The sequence below is a fragment of the Mustela lutreola genome, chromosome 3 (genome assembly GCF_030435805.1).
Source record: "Mustela lutreola isolate mMusLut2 chromosome 3, mMusLut2.pri, whole genome shotgun sequence".
Taxonomy (NCBI): domain Eukaryota; kingdom Metazoa; phylum Chordata; class Mammalia; order Carnivora; family Mustelidae; genus Mustela; species Mustela lutreola.
Window position 1 is genome coordinate 1320711 of NC_081292.1, and position 21316 is coordinate 1342026.

A 21316-nucleotide genomic window follows, 5' to 3' on the forward strand; every position below is an offset into this window, starting at 1 on the left:
GTCGACCTGATGGGCCCAGCTGGGAAGACGTAAAGATTAGCCGATCAGAAATCCACTCATTGTTTGGTGAGTGCCCCCACTGTCCCACGCACTGGTCACCATGGTTAGCATGCCTTCGAACCTTTGGGTTTTCTCACAGAGCCCTCCTGCTCAAGCCAGGCCTCATTTCTCCTCTACCTTGGAGCCAGGGAGTGCCCTCACTAAGCTGCGGGGGACACACGCAGGCCAGTCCCACAGCACGCAGCCCGCAGAGACATGTCCGGCATCCCTAGTTACCAGGGAGATGCCAGTCACAAACAGTCCGTCATACCCCTAGTGAGCAAATGTTCACGAGTCTGATGAGGCCACGAGGAATGCCAGTTTCTCTCGCACCTGCACGTCGGAGGAGCCAGGGTGCGGCCGCCTGGGGAGACCGCGGCGTGTTCTCTGAGTGTTCTGTTCCCCACAGTCAAGCGATCTCTTCCCGGCACATTCCTCAGTGGGACACGTCACGTGTGTGTAAGGGACACGTGTGCCAGGATGTGTGGCTGCATTGTTCACGGAACGGCTGTCTGAAAGTAGCCCAAGGGACCGTCGCGGGGACTTGGGGTCATGAGGGAGAGGCGGCCAGGTGCTGTGTGGCACGTGCCGTGGGCGAGCTAGTCCGCCACGGTACGGGAGAAGGCTAGCGGCGTGGAATCGAGTGGGCGAGTCCCAGCAAATGACACAAAGCTGGCGTTCATCCACCAAGTACTTTACACTGTGGTTTTATGTAAGTTTGGTGGCAAATATAGCTTCGTAGATGATAACACTCTATGACATCTATTTGTGTATCTGTCATCTAACATCCATCTGTCTGTCTCTCCGTCCGTCCAGCCCTCCAAGCACCGTCCACCCACCCACCTGTCCGTCCCTCCATCGTCCGTCCGTCCATCCATCTCTAGCAATTGTCCCTCTCGGGAGGATGAGAACAATCAACTCAAGATCTCAAGATTCCAGAATGCAGTGTCCCTCCCCCAGGACACGGAGACAGGGTTGTGTAGGGGCACAGAGGGTACTGAGCAGGGTTTCAAGGGAGCGGGAAGCTTGTGTCAAAGTGTGAGTCCTCCTGTCGGCTGGCGAGCTCACGGAATGTTGTTATATTATTAAAAGGAAAGAAAGAAATCAGGGCTGTGTGGGGACCAATGGGGAGTGGGTGTCATAGACCAAAGACTACGAGTAAAATTTGGTTTTATGACCCTGAAGTATCAGAAATACTCAGCATGAAACAAAACAGAGCAAACGCTTCAGCAGTCGTGTCTGTGCCACGTACCTTGCGTTTCGAACACGTCCACTGCTCTGGACCGGTGAGCGGGAGGCCTCCCGGCGCCACCTCTGTCCCTGCACACGGATGGGAGTCATTGTCCTGGGGGAACAGGCTTCCATTTATGCTGTGAATGCTGTCCCCAGGGGCCAGGAGGCCTATTCATCCCAGCAAATGGAGAGCCTGAGTTTTGCTCAAGGGGCCTGTAAACCTTGGAGAGTGAAGTGATTCCTTCCTTCCTTCTTGTCTTGTCTCCTTTCTTCCTTCCTGAGGGACAGTGGGAAGCAGGGCGGGAGGCGCCGCAGGAGAGGGAGAGAGAGAATCTCAAGCGGGTTCCACACCCAGCTCAGAGCCCGTCGAGGGGCCTGATTTCACGACCCTAAGATCATGACCTGAGCTGAAATCAAGAATCAGACACGTAACCAACAGAGCCACCCAGGCACCCCCAAAGGAGGTTTCTCTGGGAAGAAGAATGGGGTTTTGAGGGGTCTTGGACCTGCAGAGGCCAGGGGCGGAGCTGGAGGTGGGGGAAGGGTGTGGAGGGCCGCTGGCCTCAGGATGGGCTCTGGAGACCCCGAGGTGTGAGCTGCAGCCATGGGGTCGCGGTCAGTGTCCGGGCTGTCGTAACAAAGCACCACCCCCACAATCTGGGGACCAGATGCTGAAACCAGCGTGTCAGAGGACCGCGCTCCCTTGGAGGCTCTGGGGGAGGCTGCCCCCTGCCTCTTCCGGCTGCTGGGGCTCCTGGGGTCCCTGGCTTGTGGCCACGTCCCTCAGTCTCTGCTTCATCTCTACCTGGTCTCTTCCCCGTGTCTCTGTGGGCCCTTTCCTGTCTCTGACAAGGATGCTCCCATTCGATCTAGGACCTGCCCATCCGGGATGGTCTCACTGCAAACCCCATGGTAATCATGCCTGCAGAGACCCTATTTCTTTTATTTTTTTTTTTTAAAGATTTTATTTATTTGACAGAGAGATCACAAGCAGGCAGAGAGAGAGAGGAGGAAGCAGGCTTCCCGCTGAGCAGAGAGCCCGACGCGGGGCTCGATCTCAGGACCCCGGGATCATGACCTGAGCTGAAGGCAGAGGCTTAACCCACTGAGCCACCCAGGCGCCCCCAGAGACCCTATTTCTAAACAAGGTCACGCGCTGAGGTTCCCAGAGGGCTTGGGCTTCCGGACGCCGTGTTCACCCCATGCGCGGGCTCGGGGCTGCATCCCCCTGTCCTCCAGGGCCGGGCTTAGCACCAGGCTCCGGGAGCTTCCTGTAGCTCCTCAGCATGATGACTGGGTGCTCACACTCTTCACCTGCGCCTCCCCCAAGCCTCGGTACGACCTCGCCCATTGCCCGTCTGATGTGGAAGCAGAAAGACAGAATGGGGCTCCTGGACACCGGCAGCAGGGGCGGGGGTGCGGACTGGAGCCCGCTGTGGCCTGAAGGTGGCTGTGTGAGAAGCTGAGGCTGTGAGGGGGACCTCAGCCACGCCCTGGCTCCGTGGCTGTTGCGTGGTGGTGGCGAGAGACGTACTCAGGAGGCTGGGGTAGCTGGGGGCGCTGGAGGCGCTGGCCAAGAGGCTGGAGAGCGGTCTGGATGCCACCGTCAGGTCGTCTGCCGGCGGGTCTGGGGGAGCTGACGCTTGGAGATGCCGCGGGTCAGCCCCCACCACCGTCCTGCGCTCTGCCCTCCTCTCGGCGTCCGCTGGAGTGAGCTCACAGACTCTCCTGCGGCCGTAAGAATCCTTTCTGGAAGTATAAAAGCCTCCGTCACCCCAGTAACTCCGAGCTTGAGTGGTCCCCATTCCTCTCCTCAGACCTTATAGAGGTTCCAGAACCTCCCCAGCCCTTTCTTCCCACTGCTACGACCCTTGTCCAGGACTTCACCACTTTTTTTTTTTTTCTTTTAAATAAAAAGGTAAACCAGAGTGACTGGTTAAGTGTCTGCCTTCAGCTCAGGTCACGATCCCTGGGTCCTGGGTTCGAGTCCCACATCAGGCTCCCTGCTCCACGGGGAGTCTGCTTCTCCCTCTTTCTCTGCTGCTCCCCCTGCTTGTGCCCTCTCTCTCTCTCTCTCTGACAAATAAATTTAAAAACCTTTTGTAAAAGAGACAGTTCAGGGGCCCCTGGGTGGCTCAGTCTGTTCAGCTGCTGCCTTCGGCTCAGATCATGATTCTGGAGTCCTGGGATCAAGTCCCACATCAGGCTCCCTGCTCCACGGGGAATCTGCTTCTCCCTCTGACCCTCCCCCTTCTCTCTCTCATTCTCTCTCTCTTGAATAAAAAAAAAAAAAATCTAATAAAAAGGACAATTCATTTAAGCTAAAAAAATAAAATAAAATAAAACCACAACTAAAACGGTGCGACCATTTCTCCCATCCTGTATGCCCCTTGCCTCCAGTGACCATCAGTCTGTTCTCTGTATCTGTGAACTTGGCTTTTATTTTCCACCTACAAGAGGAGTCACAGTATTTGTCTTCCTTTGTCTGACTTACTTCAATTAGCACAATATCTTTTAGGTTCGTCCATGCTGTTGCCAAATGGCACGATTTCCTCTCTTTTTATGGTTGAGTAATATTCTGTTGTGTATATACACCACCTCTTTCCCATCCATCCACACGTCCACCCGTCCGTCCACCCATCCATCCACCCACCTGTCTGTCCATCCATCCACCCACCCGTCCGTCCATCCATCTGTCCACCCATCCAGCCAGCCATCCACCCACCCATCCGTCCACCCATCCATCCATCCATCCATCCGTCTGTCCATCCATCCGTCCATCCATCCAAGGACACTTGGCTTGTTTCCGTGTCTTGGCTCTTGTGAATACTGCTGCAGTATCCGTGGGTGTAGACATTTCTTTAAGATCCTGTTTTCATTTCCTGTGGATATATACCTACGTGGAGTTGCTGGGTCATACGGTAGTTCTGTATTTAATTTTTTTAGGGAGGCTCCAAGCTCTTCTCCAGAGTGGCTGTACCAGTCTGCATTCCCACCAACAGCACATGAGCTTCTCCACATGCACCAAGACTTGCTGTCTCTTATCTTTTTTTTTTTTTTTAAAGATTTTATTTATTTATTTGACAGAGAGAGATCACAAGTAGGCAGAAAGGTAGGCAGAGAGAGAGAGAGGAGGAAGCAGGCTCCCTGCTGAGCAGAGAGCCCCATTCGGGACTCGATCCCAGGACCCTGAGATCATGACCTGAGCCGAAGGCAGCGGCTTAACCCACTGAGCCACCCAGGCGCCCCATTGTCTCTTATCTTCTTGAGACCAGCCCACTTGACAGGTGTGAGGTGGGATCTCATTGTGGTTTTGATTTGCATTTCCTGATGACAAGCTCATTTTCCTGTATCTGTTAGCTGTCTGCATAGCTCTGGGAAAACATCTGTGATTGGATTATTTGGGGGGTTTTGCTTTTGACTTGCATGAGTTCTTTACATATTTTGAATATCAGCCCCTTACTAGATGTGTGGTGGGCAAATATTTAACATTAATTGGTTGATGAACACATGTGGCCAGAGGCTTGCAGGGAGACTAATCCTGCGTGTCCCTTCCAAGCAAAGTCTAGTGTTCACTAATTCAGTGTTTTTGGTGATGTCATAGAACAAAACTGTCGCAAATAGTGGGAATTGACAATATTTGCAGCCAAGGAACGTCTTTGGAAACACCTGCCATAAGTGATCAGGGCTCAGGAACTGGGCTGCAGTGTTTGGGGTTGGGTTGCAGGACCCTGTTGCCTGCCCCTTGGTTGGGGCATCGAGTGACTAAATGTTGCTTTCTTCTGTGGCCGGGAGGGGGACAGTTGCCCAAAGAAGATCAGAACTTCTGGAGAGAAATGTAATCTTTAGCGGGGAGGAATTCCAGCCACCATCACTGACGGTGTGAAGCGTGTGCATGGTCTGTTCCAGCCCGTGTTCGTGGCTCCATGGGAGGCAGCTGAGTCCCCGAGAAGCCAGCTCAGAGCAGAGTAGAGGGCTGCTTCCTGCCGGCACAGGGGATGGAGTGGGACCAGGGGTCCCAGACCAGGTCGGCCCCTGGCTCCATCACACTGTACCCTCAATGATTATTTCAGGATTTTATATGTGTCGGTGGAAACAGTTCATTGTGTGCAGGATTTTTCCAAAGCCAAGTGCTCCTTGCTTCTTGTCTGATCTGTTTTCAGAGGTACTGCCCTGACACCGGTTTCAAACACGCTCCCTAATCACTTTCTCCTCCTGGCGTCATTGTTGGCACTGGCCTGCTCCCCCCACCCCCTTAGTTTAATTTTATCAGTAAATTTCTAAGTCCTTTGTTACACCATATGCCTGTAGCAGAGAGATTAAAATGATGTCTGCTACATGACACTTAAAATCACAGCATCATTTTCATTCCTTTGGGGCAGAAGTGACCTTCACCCTGGTTCCAGCTCCCGGGCAGTGGGGCACCGCTGGGAGGTGGTCTTTCAGCCCATGTCCCTTCTGGCTTGTGGACAAGTCACCCCAGGTGGAACAGCACAGATATGGCCAGGTTGAGGGCCCTCCTGGAGGGACCAGGTCAGCCCAGCCAGCCGTAGGGCGGTGGGTCAGGCTTCTGTTTTATGCTGTGGTCCTCAGGTCCTTGGAGGGCACACGGACCAGCACGGTCCCTCCATGACTGGGACTCGCTGGGGTCTGTGATAGCTCCTGGTGGTCAGAAGGCCCTAGAGCCTGCGGGGGAGGGGGGGGAGGAAGTGAGCCCTCTTCCTCCTCATGTGGCTGATGGGGTGACCCTTGGCTCATGGCTTCTAAACGCCTCCAGAGCTCATTTCCAGCCAAAGTCCTCTTTGTCCTTCTGAGCTTGGAGGATCCTTTCTGCCGGACTCGGCACCCCAACACCAAATCCTCCAGTCCCGCAGGACTTCTGGCAGGATGGGGCCACTCGAGGCCAGCACACGGGTTTCTGCCTTCGAAGAAGTGTGGGAAGACGTTGTACTTACAAACACGCGAGTGTCCGCGAGGGTGAGCTCCCTGGGGGTTCTCTGCCCCCCCAACCCCCCACACCCTGGCTGTGTCAGAGGCCGCTCTGAGCCCCCAGCCCAGCCGGCAGGACGGGGCTGACCCCGCCGCACGTCCCGAGGTCACCCACACTCAGCAGCACACTCGGAAGAACAAATCAGGCTCCGCCCCTGCGGGGGGGGCGGGGACGGGCAGCAGCCTGGCCCCTCCCCCAGGCGCTGCCCGGGTCGCTTCTCGGACTCTCACCGGGTGGGAAATGCAGCCTGGTGTTCTGCCTGGTGGCGGCCGCAGAGGCCCGGGGGGACGCTGTCCGGTGTCCGATTCCCCGGGTGGGGGTCTGCGAGGCGGAGCCCGGAAGGCGGGAGGTTCTCTGCCGCGGGCCATGGGCGGGTCCCCCCCCCCCCCCCGGAACGGGCGGCCCCGGCTGCGTCCCTCCCGGATCGGGCGGCCCTGCTCGCCCTCCCGCGCCGCGTTTCCCTGCTCCGAGCCGCGGGGCTCACCCGGGGACCCCGAGGCCGCGTCTCGCGGGCCTCAGCGTGGGCGGCAACAACCCAGCATTCACAACCCCGCGTTCACAGCCGGGGTTGGAGTCGCCGGGTCAGGCCACGAACCGGACTGACGTTCCTTCGGGCGCATGTGCGGCCCACGTTCCCGCAGGAGCCCCGGGAGTGGGAGCGGGACTCTGGGAGGTGGGAGGGTCTGAGTCGCCCCGCGTCCCGGTCCCCCGCAGAGGCCTCCGCCGCCCCGCGGCTCCGGCTCGGGCTGCAGCGGCCGCCAGCAGAGCGGTCTGGGGACCAGTGGTCTTGGTGGGGCGACTTTCCTAGTGAGCGTGACGTCTGTTTAACCGGTCGCAGGAGAAGGAAGTTTCCAGAGCAGAGAAACTCCGGTTCTCCTCGCTGCCCGGCGGCTCCCAAAGCTCTAGGTTCCCCCTGGGCCTTGCCAGCGGCGCAGAGGACGTTCGCTGTTTCCCCGCGGTCCCCCCATCTCTCCTCCTGGCGGGTTCCGCCGGGTCCGGGTCTACCCTCCTCGCCGTCTGTGTCCAGGGCAGGTGGACAGGCGTCCTGGCACCCAAGACCCAGGGCCTGCCGCAGACAGCCGCAGTGCTCCCACTGCCCCGGGCTGAGCAGGCGGGAGGCGCGGGTCAGAGTGGCCCGTGAGAGCCCCAGCCCTGCGCTCGCCCGCTGCCCCTTCCTCCTGGCGCGTGGCACAGCCCAGCGACCACGTTCCCGGAGAAAAACTCCCCGTGGGGCACGAGGCCATCACACGAGGAGGTGCTTCCTTTATTTATTTATTATTTTATTTATTTGACAGAGATCACAAGTAGGCAGAGAGGCAGGCAGAGAGAGAGGGAAGCAGGCTCCCTGCTGAGCAGAGAGCCCGATGCGGGACTCGATCCCAGGACCCTGAGATCATGACCTGAGCCGAAGGCAGAGGCTGTAACCTACTGAGCCACCCAGCCGCTCAGAGGTGCTTCCTTTATAAAACCTTTTCCTTCAAACGGATAATTCCATGGAGATGCTGACGTTTCCCAGCAGCCAAGCTCTATAAATTCTGAGGTATTTGGAAGGAGCCGGGGCAGGTCAAGAAAGGAAGACTGCTGAGTCTGTCCTCTGGTAAACACCCCGCTCCCATTACAAATTTATAAGGAAATGTGGTTGGTACCATGTTTTTTTTCTTCTTATTTTTCTCTCTCCAAGGGCAGCCCCCGGGGAGGGAGGTGTGGGGGTATCCCCAGGGCTAATCTGTCCTTTCCAGGTGCGCCTGTGTGCGGGAGTGAGTTTGAGCGTGAGTGTGTGTCTGTACACTCACATGCTGTGTCTCTTCACACGCACCATGGTCGTGGACGGCCACCGGCTTAGAGGACGGAGCTCAGCTCCTTTTCCTGGTTACTTCCAGATCAGTCCGGACGCCCGAGGTGGGCGCGCCATGTCCCCGCTGCTGCGGCTGCCGGTCCGCAGCCCAAACAAGCACGGAGGACACGCGGAACTCCTGTCACTGATGGGGCCACGTCTGAGGTCGAGGGGCCTGTCCCACATGCGCTCATGAGGGAGCCCTGGCTTTTTGTCCCTGTCTCCTCTGTGAGGACACTGGGTAGGAACTTGGCCATCTGGGGACCTTGCTCTGCTTTGGCTTGTGGGAGGGAGAAAGGGCCGCCTGCCTTTTTTCCGCCGTGGAGTCCAGTCTCTGCCGCACCCCCACACCGTTTGAAGGCTGTGGGGTTCAGCCTCGTGTTCGCTCCTTCGTGACTGACCACGTTGTGTCTTTGGCTTCCTTCCGCTTCTCCCGCTCTCCCCAATCCCTGAAGGCTCTGCTTGTCAACCTCTAGGGTGCTTCCCCCTTTGGCTGTAAAAGTGGGGACTGGCTCCTCCGACCCTCCCGTTTCGGGATTCCTGCCCAGGGCAACTCCTGCAAATTCTGCCCTCGCTCTGCCTCGGATTCTGAATCCTCCAGGGGAACAGGTGGGCGTTGGCTGCAGAGCCTTACACACTGTGCTCCCCAACGCCAGCTTCATTCTCAAGGTCCAGATTTCCCCAAGTGTCTAATGTATCACAACGGCCACACTCTCCAGTCACCACCCACCTAAGCTAAATGTTAATACAAACAAGTAAAATTGTATCTGTGCTAGTAAATTAAAAATATTCTTCTGATATACTTATGGACAAAAAGTGAAATCACAGTGGAAATGCAAAACCATCTCTAACTACATACCAATGATAAAACTATGTATCAAAAGTTTTAAGTTGCAAGGAAGTGGGGATTTCTATCTTTCGCCACTTATGTAGAGAATAAGAGAAGTTAGAAGTGCCCAACTTCAAATGTAAGAAAAAAGAAAAACAACAATTGGGGGTGAGCGTCTGGGAGCTCAGTGGTTAAGCGGCTGCCTTGGGCTCAGGTCATGATCCCGGAGCCCTGGGATGGAGCCCTGCATCGGGCTCCCTGCTCAGCGGAGAATTTGCTTCTCCCTCTGCCTGCCACTTTCCCTGCTTGTGTTCTCTCTCTCTCCGACAAACAAATAAAATCTTTAAAAAAAAAAAAAAAAAAAGCTTTAGAAACCAATAATAGAAAGACAATTGAAATACTTCCAAGTATCCACTTACATAACCTATTTCTACATAACACGTGGACCAAAAACAAAGGACAAAGGAAATGCGTACATGAAAATGCAACAAATAAAAATTTGCTGCATACAGCGAAAGCAGTGTTTAGAAGAAACTGTACAGCATTAAATACCTAATAAGGATCTTCTTCAGGACACCTGGGTGGCTCAGTCTGTTAAGCATCTGCCTTCTGCCCGCTCAGGTCATGGGTCCGGTGTCTTGGGATTGAGCCCCGCTTCTCCCTCTGCCTGCTGCTCCCCCTGCTTGTGCTCTCTCTTTGGCTCTCTCTCTCAAATAAATAAATAAATAAATTCTTTTAAAAAAATGAATGTGTAAAAAAATAATTGAAGATGACCAAGGTAGGTTTAATCCAGGAGTGCAGAGTATGGCTTCAGCACCAGATTCAGTGAGAAAAAGTCACCTGGTCACTTCAAGGAAAAGGCTTTGAAAAAAATTTAACATAAATTTGTGAGAGACTTCTTGTAAGTAGGGCTAGCAGAAAACTAACTTAACTCGATAAAGGCGCTCTGTAAAAAAACTTATCACCAATTGGAAATAGGGAAACATTAATGGTGTTTCCTGTAACATCAGAAACCATACACGGGTATCTACTTTCACCGCTTTATTCAATGACAGAATAAGACAGGATAAAACTTCATGTGGAAGAAGAGGGTGCTGAGGTCTGTTCCCTGACGTGAGAAAAGACAGCTTGTGTGATGTCCTTGTCCACGAAACACTTGGTCCAATGGGCTCCCTCAGGCCCATTCTTCCGGGAAAGGAATTAAATACCCACGCACCTGGCACTCAGGTGTTTAACCAAAACCTGAACTAGAGCTTCCAGGACTTTGCTTTTGTTCAAGGGTCTAGATTTTATTTTTTTGTCTCACATCTTAAGGCCATCTTCTCTGACCTAGATACAATTAAGCTAGAAATCAATCACAAAGAAGAGAAATACAATCTTTTCACATGTAAAAGTGAACCCCCCCCACCACATTTCAAATGAACACAGTTGTTAGGGAGAGGAGTTAGGATGGCAGAGGAGTAGGGAACCCTAATTTCGTCTGGTCCCCGGAATTCAGCTAGATAATTGTCAACACATTGTGAACACCTGCGAAATCAACCAGAGATCTGAGAAAAGAATCGCCCTAATTCTGCAAATAGAAAAGTGATCACTTTCTGCAGGGTAGGAGGTGCAGTGATGTGAATCCGGGGTGCTATAGTGGGAGATAAACCGGGGCAGAGGGGCCTCTGCCGGCTGCTGGATAGTGAGAGAGCAGCGGAGCGCAAAGTCATCTTTTCAAAGTCTGCTCCGGGGAGGGATGTCCCTGCCTGACAGGCACTCAGGTGGAGAACTGGGCAGAACCCTAGTGGGACAGTGTGGTCTTGGGATCCCTGGGGGTCACAGAAAGAACAGGAACACCCGAGGGTGACAGAGATCCCAGGCGTCGGACTGGGGAAGCCGGCTGCAATCAGCAAGCCTGGGAGTGTGTTCTCAGCTTGGAGGGGCCATAAACTGTAAACCTGGGGCCGGTCACGTGACTGCCCTATGAGCAGGGGCCCAGCAAGCAGCAGAACCAAGGGGAGACCCTCCCACCAGGAGCACTTTGGAGACTCGAACTGTGGTCATGAGCCTGAGATAGAGGCTTGGTCATGGGCCAGGTGAGCATGGCGTGCAGGGAGACAGGAGAGACGGACTGTTTTCCACGAGGGGGCACTGAGGAGCAGGGCTCTGGGCTTTTGGCTCTGGAGCTGGAGATCTGAGGCCTAGATGTGCATTCCCACGTGGCCTCTGGAGACACTTACACTGAGCCCAAGGGTGGTGCAAATCCCTCCACCAAAGACACCTAAGAATCATCGCAACAGACCCCTCCCCCAGACCAGCAGGAACTCCTTGAACACCAAGTTTATCCTCTACACAGAACTGCAAATCTCCAACTCTTGGGGAAAGAAATATATAGCATTTGTGGGTTTTTTCTTATTATTCTTTAGTTTTTCAGTTTTATATATATTTTTCCTTTTCAGGGCTTTTCTTATTTTACAAAAAAAATTTAAAGATTTTATTTATTTATTTGGGAGAGAGACAAAAAGAACATGAGCATGGGGTGGGGGGTGGGGTGGGGGGAAGGGGCAGAGCAAGAAACAGACTCCCTGCTGAGCAGGGAACCCATGCGGGGCTCCATCCCAGAACCCTGAGACCATGACCTGAGCTGAAGGAAGATGCTTAACCACCCAAGCCACCCAGGTGCCCCTTATCAACTCTTTTCTAAAGTCCTTTTTAATGTTTAATTTTTACATTTATTATATATATATATATATATATATATATATATATATATACACACATACACATATGTATTTTTCATTTTTGGTTTTCTTTCATTCTACTCAATTTTATTTTTGTATATATATGTTTTTCTTTCTTTCCTATTTTGGGATCTAGTTTCTTCTAACAAACAGACCAAAATACACCCAGGATCTAGTTTATTGTTCTGTTCTGTTCTACTTCTTCTTCTTCTTATTTTTAAAAAGATTTTATTTATTTATCTATCAGAGAGAGAGAAAGAGCGAGCACACAAGTAGGGGAAGGAGAAAGCAGAGGGCGCAGCAGGCTTCCCGCTGAGCAGGGAACCCATGTGGGGCTCCATCCCAGGTCTCTGGGGTCATGACCTGAACTGCAGGCAGACACTTCACCTACTGAGCCACCTAGGCACCCCGAGTTCTGTTTTCCTTCTTGTTGGATTTTATTCTCTCCCTCTCACTCTTTTTGATGTTTCTTCTCTTCTGATTTGTTTAAAGTATATTTTTTCTGGGGCCATTGTTGCTCTTTTTGCATTTTCTCTCTCTTTCATCTATTCTTTTCTGGACATAATGACAAGAGGGAGAAACTCACCCCAAAAGAGAGAACAGGAGGCAGTACTCACTGCCAGGGATGTTATCAATATGGCCATAAGTAAGATGTTGGAACTAGAATTCAAAACAATAATCATAAAGATACTAGCTGGGCTTGAAAAGGTCATAGAAGACACTAGAGAGTCCCTTACTGGAGAAATGAAAGAACTAAAATCAAATCAAGTCGAAATAAAAAAGGCTATTAATTAGATGCAATAAAAAATGGAGGCTCTAGCTGCTACAATACATGAAGCAGAAGAGTCAGTGATATAGAAGACAAAGTGATGGAAAATAAGGAAGCTGAGGAAAAGATAAACAACTACTAGACTGTGAAGGCGGGATTTGAGAAATCAGTAATACCATAAAGCAAAACAATTTTAGAATAACTGGGGTCCCAGAGGAAGAAGGAGAGAAGGAGAGAGAGAGAGAGAGAGGAGTGGAAGGTTTGTTTGAGCAAATTCTAGCTGGGAACTTCCCAAATCCAGGGAAGGAACAGGCATTCAAGTTGAAGAGATACAGAGAACCCCTCTCAAAAATTAATAAAAATAGGTCAACACCTCAACATAAAATAGTGAAGCTTGCAAAGTTCAGAGACAAAGAGAAAATTCTGAAAGAAACTTGGGACAAGAGGTCTGTAACCTATGAGGGTAGAAACATTATACTGGCAGCAGACCTGTCTACAGAGACCTGGCAGGCTAGAAAGGACTTGCAGGATATAGTCAGGGTGTTCATGAGAAAAATACACAACGAAAAATACTTTCTCCAACAAGGCTGTCATTCAGAATGGAAGGAGTGATAAAGAGCTTCCAGGACAAACAGAAACTGAAAGAATTTGGGATCACCAAACCAGCCCTGAAGGAAATATTGAAAAGGGTCCTCTATGGAAAAAGAGAGCCTGAAAGTAACATAGACCAGAAAGGAACAGAGAAAATATACAGTAACAGTCACCTTACAGGTAGTACAATGGCACTAAATTCATATCTTTTACCAGTTACTCTGAATTAAAGTGGACTAAAGGCTCCAATGAAAAGACACAGGGTATCGGATTGGATAAAAAAGCAACACCCATTGAGATGCTGTCTGCAAGAGACTCATGTTAGACCCAACGATATCCTCAGATTGAAAATAAAAGGGTGGAGAACGATTTATCACACTAATGGACATCAAAAGAAAGCTGGAGTAGCAAACCTTGTATCAGATAAATTAGATTTTAAACCAAAGACTGTAATAAGAGATGAAGGAGGACATTATGCCATAAAGAAGGCTCTATCCCATGAGAAGATCTAACAGTTGTAAATATTTGTGCCCCTAACATGGGAGCAGCCAATTACATAAACCAATTAATAACAAAATTAAAGAAATACATTGACAATAATACAGTAATACTAGGAGAATTTAACACCCCACTCACAGCAATGGACAGATCATCTAGGCAGAAGATCAACAAGGAAACAAGGGCTTTGGATGACACACTGGACCAGAAGGTCTTCACAGATATATTCAGAACATTCCATCCCAAAGCAACAGAATACACATTCTGTGTGTATTCCATGTGCTCTAGTGCACCTGGAACGGTCTCCAGAACACATCACATGCTGGGTCACAAATCAGGACTCAACCAGTACCAAAAGATTGGGAACATTTCCTGCATATTTTCAGAGCACAATGCTTTAAAACAAACTCAATCACAAGAGAAAATTTGGAAGGAACACCAGTACATGGAGGTTAAAAAGCTTCCTACTAAAGAACAAATGTGTCAACCAGGAAATTAAAGGAATTTTAAAAATTCATGGAAACAAATGAAAATGAAAACACAACCTTCAGAACCATAGGGATGCTGTAAAGGTGGCTAAGAGAGAAGTATATAGCACTACAAGCCTTTCTCAAGAAACAAGAAAGGTCTCAAATACACAACCTAACCTATCACCTAAAGGAGCTGGAGAAAGAACAACAAATAAAGCCTAAACCCAGCAGAAGAAGAGAAATGATAGAGATTAGAGCAGAAATCAATGAAATAGAAACCAAAAGAATAGTAGAACAGAGCAGTGAGACTGGTTCTTTGAAAGAATTAATAAGATCAATAAAACCCTAGCCAGACTTATCAAAAAGAAAAGAGAGAGACACCTGGGTGGGTCAGTTTTTTAAGTGTCTGCATTTGGGTCATGGTTCTGGGATCAAGCCCCACATCGAGCTCCTTGCTTAGCAGGGAGTCTGCTTCTCCCTCTCCCTCTGTGAGCACACTTTCTCTTACTCCTGTTCTCTCTCGTGCTCTCACTCTCTCTCTCAAATAAATAAATAAAATCTTTTAAAAATGAATATAAACCTTAAAAAAAAAGAAAAGAGAAAGGATCCAAATAAATGAATTCATAAATGAAAGAAGAAAGTTCACAACCAGCACTGAAGAAATACAAACAAGAATCTATAAGAATCTATGAGCAACTATATGCCAACAAATTTGACAATCTGGAAGAAATGGATGCATTCCTAAAGACGTTTCAACTACCAAACGTCCTAAAGACGTTTCAACTACCAAAACTGAACCAGGAAGAAATAGGAAACCTGAATAGACCCATAACAGCAAGGAAATTGAAGCAGTAGTCAAAAATCTCTCAAAAAAACAAGAGTCCAGGACCAGATGCCCTCCCAGGGGAACTCTACCAAACATTTAAAGAGGAATTAATACTTATTATTCTGAAACTTTTCAAAAAATAGAAATGGAAGGAAAACTTCCAAATTCATATTATGAGATCAACATTACCTTGATCCCAAAACCAGACAAAGACTCCATCAAAAAGAATTGCTGACCAATATCCCTGAGAAGCATGGAGGCAAAAATTCTCACCAAAATACTAGCCAATAGGATTCAACAGTACATTAAAAGGATTACTCACCATGACCAAATGGGCTTTATTCCTGGGCTTCAAGGGTGGTTCAACATCTGCAAACCAATCAGTGTGATACACCACATTAATAAAAGACAGAACAAGAGCCATATGATCTCAATAGATGCAGAAAAAGCATTTGACAAAGTACAATGTCCTTTCTTGATTAAAATTCTCCACTATATAGGGATAGAGCAAACATACTTCAATATCCTAAAAACCGTCTATGAAAAACCCACAGTGAATATCATTCTCAATGGGTAACAACTGAGAGGTTTTCCCCTAAGGTCAGGAACATGGCAGGGATGTCCAGTATCACCACCGTTATTCAACATATTACTAGAAGTCCTAGCCTCAGCAATCAGACAACAAAAAGAAATAAAATGCATCTGAATTGGCAAAGAAGAAGTCAAACTCTAACTCTATGCAGATGACCCGATATTCTATGTGGAAAACATCCCCCCAAAAACTCCACCTCCAAATTTGTAGAACGCATATAGGAATTCAGGAAAGTGGCAGGATAGAAAACCAATGCGCAGAAGTCAGTTGCATTTCTATACACTAACAATGAGACAGAAGGAGGAGAAATTAAGGGATTGATCCTATTTACAATTGCTCCCAAACGTATAAGATACCTAGGAATAAACCTAAACAAAGAGGAAAAGAATCTGTAATCTGAAAGCTATTGAACACTTATCAGATAAATTGAGGAAGATACAAGGGAATGTAAAAGCATCCCAGGCTCATGGATTAGAAGAACAAGTATTGTGAAAATATCTATGCTACCTGGAACAATCACATTCAATGCAATCCCTATCAAAATACCATCAAATCTTTTCATAGAGCTAGAACAAATAATCCTAAAATTTGTATGGAACCAGAAAAGACCCTGAATAGCCAGAGGAATGTTGAAAAAGAAAACCAAAGTTGGTGGCATCATAATTCCAGATGTCAAGCTCTATTACAAAGCTGTTACAGTATGGTACTGGCATAAAAACAGACACATAGATCAACGGAACAGAATAGCAACCCAGAAATGGACCCTCATCTCTATGGTCAACCAATCTTTGACAAAACAGGAAAGAATGTTCTGTGGAAAAAAGACAGTGTCTTCAACAAATGGTGTTGGGAAAATTGGACAACCACATGCAGAAGAATGAAACTAGACCGTTTTCTTACACCATACACAAAAATAGACTCAAAATGGATGAAAAACCTAAATCCATCAAAATCCTAGAGGAGAAAACAGGCAGTAACCTCTCTGACCTCAGCCACAGCAACTTCTTGCTAGACATGTCTCCAAAGGCAAAGGAAACAAAAGCAAAAATGAACTATTTGGACTTCATCAAGAAAAAAAGCTTTTGCACAGCAAAGGGAACAGTTGACAAAACCAAATGATGACTTACAGAATGGGGAAGATATTTTCAAGTTACATATCAGATAAAGGGCTAGTATCCCAAACCTATAAAGAACTTATCAAACTCAACACCCAAAACTCCAAATAACTCAGTTAAGAAATGGGCAGAAGACATTTCTCCAAAGACATACATACATACACCTTAAAAAATGCTCAACATCACTTGGCATCAGAGCAATACACGTTAAAACCACAATGAGATAACCACCTCACACCAGCCAGAATGGTCAAAATTAACAAGTCAGGCAATGACAGATGTTGGCAAGGATGTGGAGAAAGAGGAACCTTCTTACACTGTTGGTGGGAATGCAAGCTGGTGTATCCACTCTGGAAAACAGTATGGTGGTCAACTAATCTTGACTAAGTTACAAATACAGCTATCCTCTGACTCAGCATCTGTTCTACTGGGTATTTACCTCAAAGATACAAACGTGGTGATCTGAAGAGGCACCTGTATCCCGATGTTTATAGCAGCAACGTCCACAAGAACCAAACTATGGAAAGAGCCCAGATGTCCATCAACAGATCAATGGATAAAGATGTGGTCTCTATATACAATGGACTATTACTCAGTCATCAAAAAAGAAAGATATCTTGCCATTTGCTGTGATGTGAATGGAACTAGAAGGTATTATGCTAAGTGAAATAAGTCAGTCAGAGAAAGACAAGTATCCTATGACTTCACTCACATGTGGAATTTAAGAAACAAAACAGGGGATCACAGGAGAAGGGAGGAAAAAACAAAATAAGATGAACTGAGAGAAGGAGACAAACCATCAGAGACTCTTAACTCTAGGAGACAAACTGAGGGCTGCTGGAGGGGAGGTGGGTGGGAGTACCTTGGCCATGGGCATGAAGGGGGGCATGGGAGGAGCTGAGCGCTCAGTGTTACACGCAACTGATGAATCACTGCACTCTACTTCTCAAATGAATAATATTCTTAAGTTAATGAGCTGAATTTAAGTAAAGTTTAAACATTTTTAAATGATAGCAAATGCATAAAAGCCCTCACACAGTTGTTAGAAAGACAGCATCTTTAGTATTTATTTACATAGAACAGATGAATGAGAAACATGCACCTTCTCAAAATGTCTGGGACGCAGTGAGGTGTGGGTATTTGGAATGGAATGTTTCTCCTTCCGTACTTACGTGAGGGAAGAAGAGACGAATGTTCTGTGGAGAGGCTCATAGTTAATTTTTTCAAAGATTTTATTTATTTATTTGAGAGGGAGAGTGTAAAAGCGAGAGAAAGGAAGAGAGAGAAAGAGTGCGCAGCAGCAGGGGTGGGGACGGGCAGAGGGGAGCGGCCGAAGCAGGTTCTCCTGACATGGGGCTCAGTCCGAGACGCTGGGATCATCACCTGAGCTGACAGCAGATGCTTAAACGGACTGAGTCACCTAAACGCCCCAGAGAGGATCATCGTTTAAATCTTGCATTTGGAAATAACTTCAGATCTATACAAAAGTTGCAACCAAGTACAAGCATTATTCTAGAGAACGCTTTACACAGACTTCCCAGATGTCACAGTTGTATACAACTATAGTAGTTCCCACACACCCATGACATTAGCCCTGACACATTGTCATCCGACCCATAGGTCTTGTGCTGCTCTCACCAGCTGTGCCTCTGGGCCTTCTCCGGTCCGCCATCCGAGCTGAGACCAAACATGTCACTTGCTGGCTTCCTCTCCTGGGGCAGGTCCCAGCGTTGATTTCTTTCAGGATCTTCACACTTTGGGAAGAGTAATTGTAGAGTAGTTGTGTTTCGTTGGGCCTTGTTGTTTACTCTGGCTAAATTTACTGGAGCATTTTGACAAAACGGGAACCGTGGGGACGTAGCTGTGTTCTTCTTGGTGCACCAGGAGGCCCATGAAGCTGACTCGTCCCGGCCCCGGTGGGGCGCACTTTGATCACTTGGCTAAGGTGGCGCCCCCAAGGTGTTTCCACTGCAAAGTCCCACTTGTCCCAGAGCATTGACTGTGCATCTTGGGAGACACTATTTCTCACCATTCTTTGCCCACATGCTTACTATCTGTTGATGATTCTCGCTTGAAACAATTATGACTGCGGGTTTTTGCTGGTGGTCATTAGGTTTCCATCATTTCTTCTACACCGGTTGGGATCTGACTGCACTTTACTCTCTTTTTCCTCTCCATACCTGGGATCAGCTTTCTTTCTCTCGCCCTCTCCTTTTTCTTTTAAAATTCATATTCTTTTGAGAAGGAAAGGTCACTTTCTAGTATTGGAACCCCAGCGTCTGGGCCAGTGCATGCTTACCGCTGGTGGGCTTTCGGAGGCCGTCGGTTGACACACACACCGCTTCCCGGCACACCCTATACTTCCTTCCCCTTTCTGTGCTTTTCATCCAGTTTCTCCCACAGTGAGAACACTGACGTGTGACGTCCGTGTATTTACATAGACAGAATATGCTATGTCTGCATGTGTATTTCTTGGGAGTTTTCCTGCTTGGGGTTCATTGGGCTTCTCAAATCTATAGTTTTATGTCTTTTTCCAAGATCAGAAAATTATTAGTCGTTATTTCTTCATTTTTCCTGTCCTCCATTGTTTGGTGCTCTTCCTCCACATGTCATTTACTAGGTGTTAGACTCTTTGGTTTGTCCCTGAGGCTCTGTTCATTTTTTCAGTGCCTTTTCCTTGTGTTATTCACTCTGGGTAATTGCTATGACTTGTTCTCAAGTTGCCTGAGGCTTTCTTTTCTCATCTCTGAGCTGCTACTGAGCCCAGCTAGTGAGTATTTTATTTTGGTCATTGTATTTTTCAGTCCCACAATTCTCATTTTGATATTCTTTACATGTTTTCCTTCCTTGCTGTGACTTATCTTCCACTTCATCTCAAGAATGTTTGCCCTTAGTTCTTGGGCATTGGTTCTATTGCATTTTTGCAATAGCTGCTTTAAAGCCTTTGTGTGATAATTCCTAGTTGAGATTATTCCTGATCTTTGGTGTAAAGAGTAATTTTGAGGGGGCGCCTGGGTGGCTCAGTCAGTTGAGCATTTGACTTTGGCTCAGGTCGTGAGCCAAAGGGTCACGGGATCGAGCCCACATGGGGCTCCCCACTTGGCAGGGAATCTTCTTCTCCCTCTGCCCCTCCTCTGGCTCGTGCTCTCTCTCTCAAATAAATAAATAAAAGAGTAATTCTGAATGTCACATTACGAGCTGCTGAGTCTTATTTCCATGTTCTGGAAAATGTTGATGTTTTCGTTTTTACAGGCAATCAACCTAGCTGGGTTTTTGCCACAAGTGCAGATCAATGTTTTATGGATTCTGGCTTCTGCATTAGCTCAGTTTCCAAAGATTTTGCGGTGTTTGGACACCAGAGGCCAGTCTGATACACCGGTGGAGGTCAGTCCCATAGTTTGTTTTCCGTGACCTCTGGTGTTTGAATCCAGACCTGCAGACACAGGTCAGAAGTGAGCCTGGGCTTTCCTAAGCACCTTTATGGGATTTCGTTCCCAAGCTTCTCCCTCCCCATGGTCTCTCAGCACTTTCAAGTTACCTGGGGTTCCGCTTTTTAGTCATCTCGTCAGAAAGCTGGAGCTTCGTTATGCCACAGTGCTGTGTGCGTCCCACGCCTGCACCCATGTCTGGGTCGTCAGTGGGGTGATCTGGAGAGAAAAGGTCAGTGGGTTTACCCGCTGTCTGGGCATCGCAGCTCCGCGGGTCAGGGAGGTGGGTTTCCTTCCCCGAGTGTGAGCTACGTGCAGGGTCTTGTGGTGGCTCTGCGCTGGCTGCTCTCCCCACATATCGAGGGAAGTCTGGGGCACTCTCCAGAGCTGCTCTGCTTGTGCTCTGGTAGCACATCCGGGCGGGGGACTGTCTTCAGTCCAGTCCAAGGAACATTCCAGGAAATGAAAAGGGGAAACCTACCACCAGTTTGGAGGCTCTTCACGTGTTTGTCTCACTCCCGTCTTTCTGCCGCTGTTTTCTGCTCAGAGCCCTCACCCGGCCCGTGCAGGTGCTTCATCCGGGCCCTGAGCTGCGTCCAGTGGGAGAGGGGTGAGGGCTGCCGGTCCCCCTCCCCAGAAGCAAAACAGCCTTGAGGGGGCCGCCCTTGGCGTTCTGAGCACGACTGTCCCCAGCAGGTGCCGCACCACCTCCCTGGCACTAATTCGAGCTTCTCTCAGGCAGGAAAACCTATTTTCTTATGTTTAAGTGGTAGTTCATGTCATCTTTGTCACATTAAAAAAAATATTTTGCTCATATTTGCTCTCAGGTTTTTGGCTTCCCCCACGTCCTCAATTTTCGAAGAGTTCTTCATAGCCCCTGGTGTGTGTGTGTGTGTGTGTGTGTGTGTGTATGTGATGGAAGATCTTTATATATTCTTAGTGGGGGAGGGGCAGAGGGAGAGAGAGAATCCCACGTGGGGCTCGATCCCACCACCCTGAGATCGTGACCTGAGCCGGAATCGAGTCGACGCCTCCCGACGGAGCCACCCAAGCGCCCCTTCCTATTTTCATACTCAGTCGCATTCGTCTGTCTTTTTATTTCTTGCATCGGATCCTGATCGGTCTTCAGAACCCCTTCTCCACACCCAGGTTGTGAAGATTCTCACATATCGCTTCTTTTGGTGTTTGCAGAGTTTTGGTTGTTTGCCGGTCTGTTTGTCCTTATGTGTGACATCCGGAAGCATGTTTTCACTTTTTCCAAATAGCCTCACATTTGTTCACGTACCAGGAACTTTTCTGGTTCATCTTTGGTCCAGTCATTTGAGAGTCCTCCTTTGTCACACACAACATTTCCATATGGTTTGGGTCTACTTTTGGTC

General features: G+C 48.7%; 1 long non-coding RNA gene and 1 other non-coding gene across 2 annotated transcripts; one reads left to right on the forward strand and one right to left on the reverse strand.

The window, feature by feature from the left end:
- Positions 1-2537: 2537 nt before the first annotated feature.
- LOC131828464 (small nucleolar RNA U13) lies at positions 2538-2636 on the forward strand. The gene has a single exon (XR_009352470.1). It is a non-coding gene; the product is annotated as a small nucleolar RNA U13 (small nucleolar RNA).
- A 7236-nt stretch (positions 2637-9872) lies between these two features.
- On the reverse strand, positions 9873-20617 carry LOC131827808 (uncharacterized). Its single transcript, XR_009352153.1, has 4 exons — positions 20419-20617; positions 20048-20156; positions 15125-15171; positions 9873-10269 (listed from the first exon to the last, which is right to left on the reverse strand). It is a non-coding gene; the product is annotated as an uncharacterized LOC131827808 (long non-coding RNA).
- Between the last annotated feature and the right edge of the window lie 699 nt (positions 20618-21316).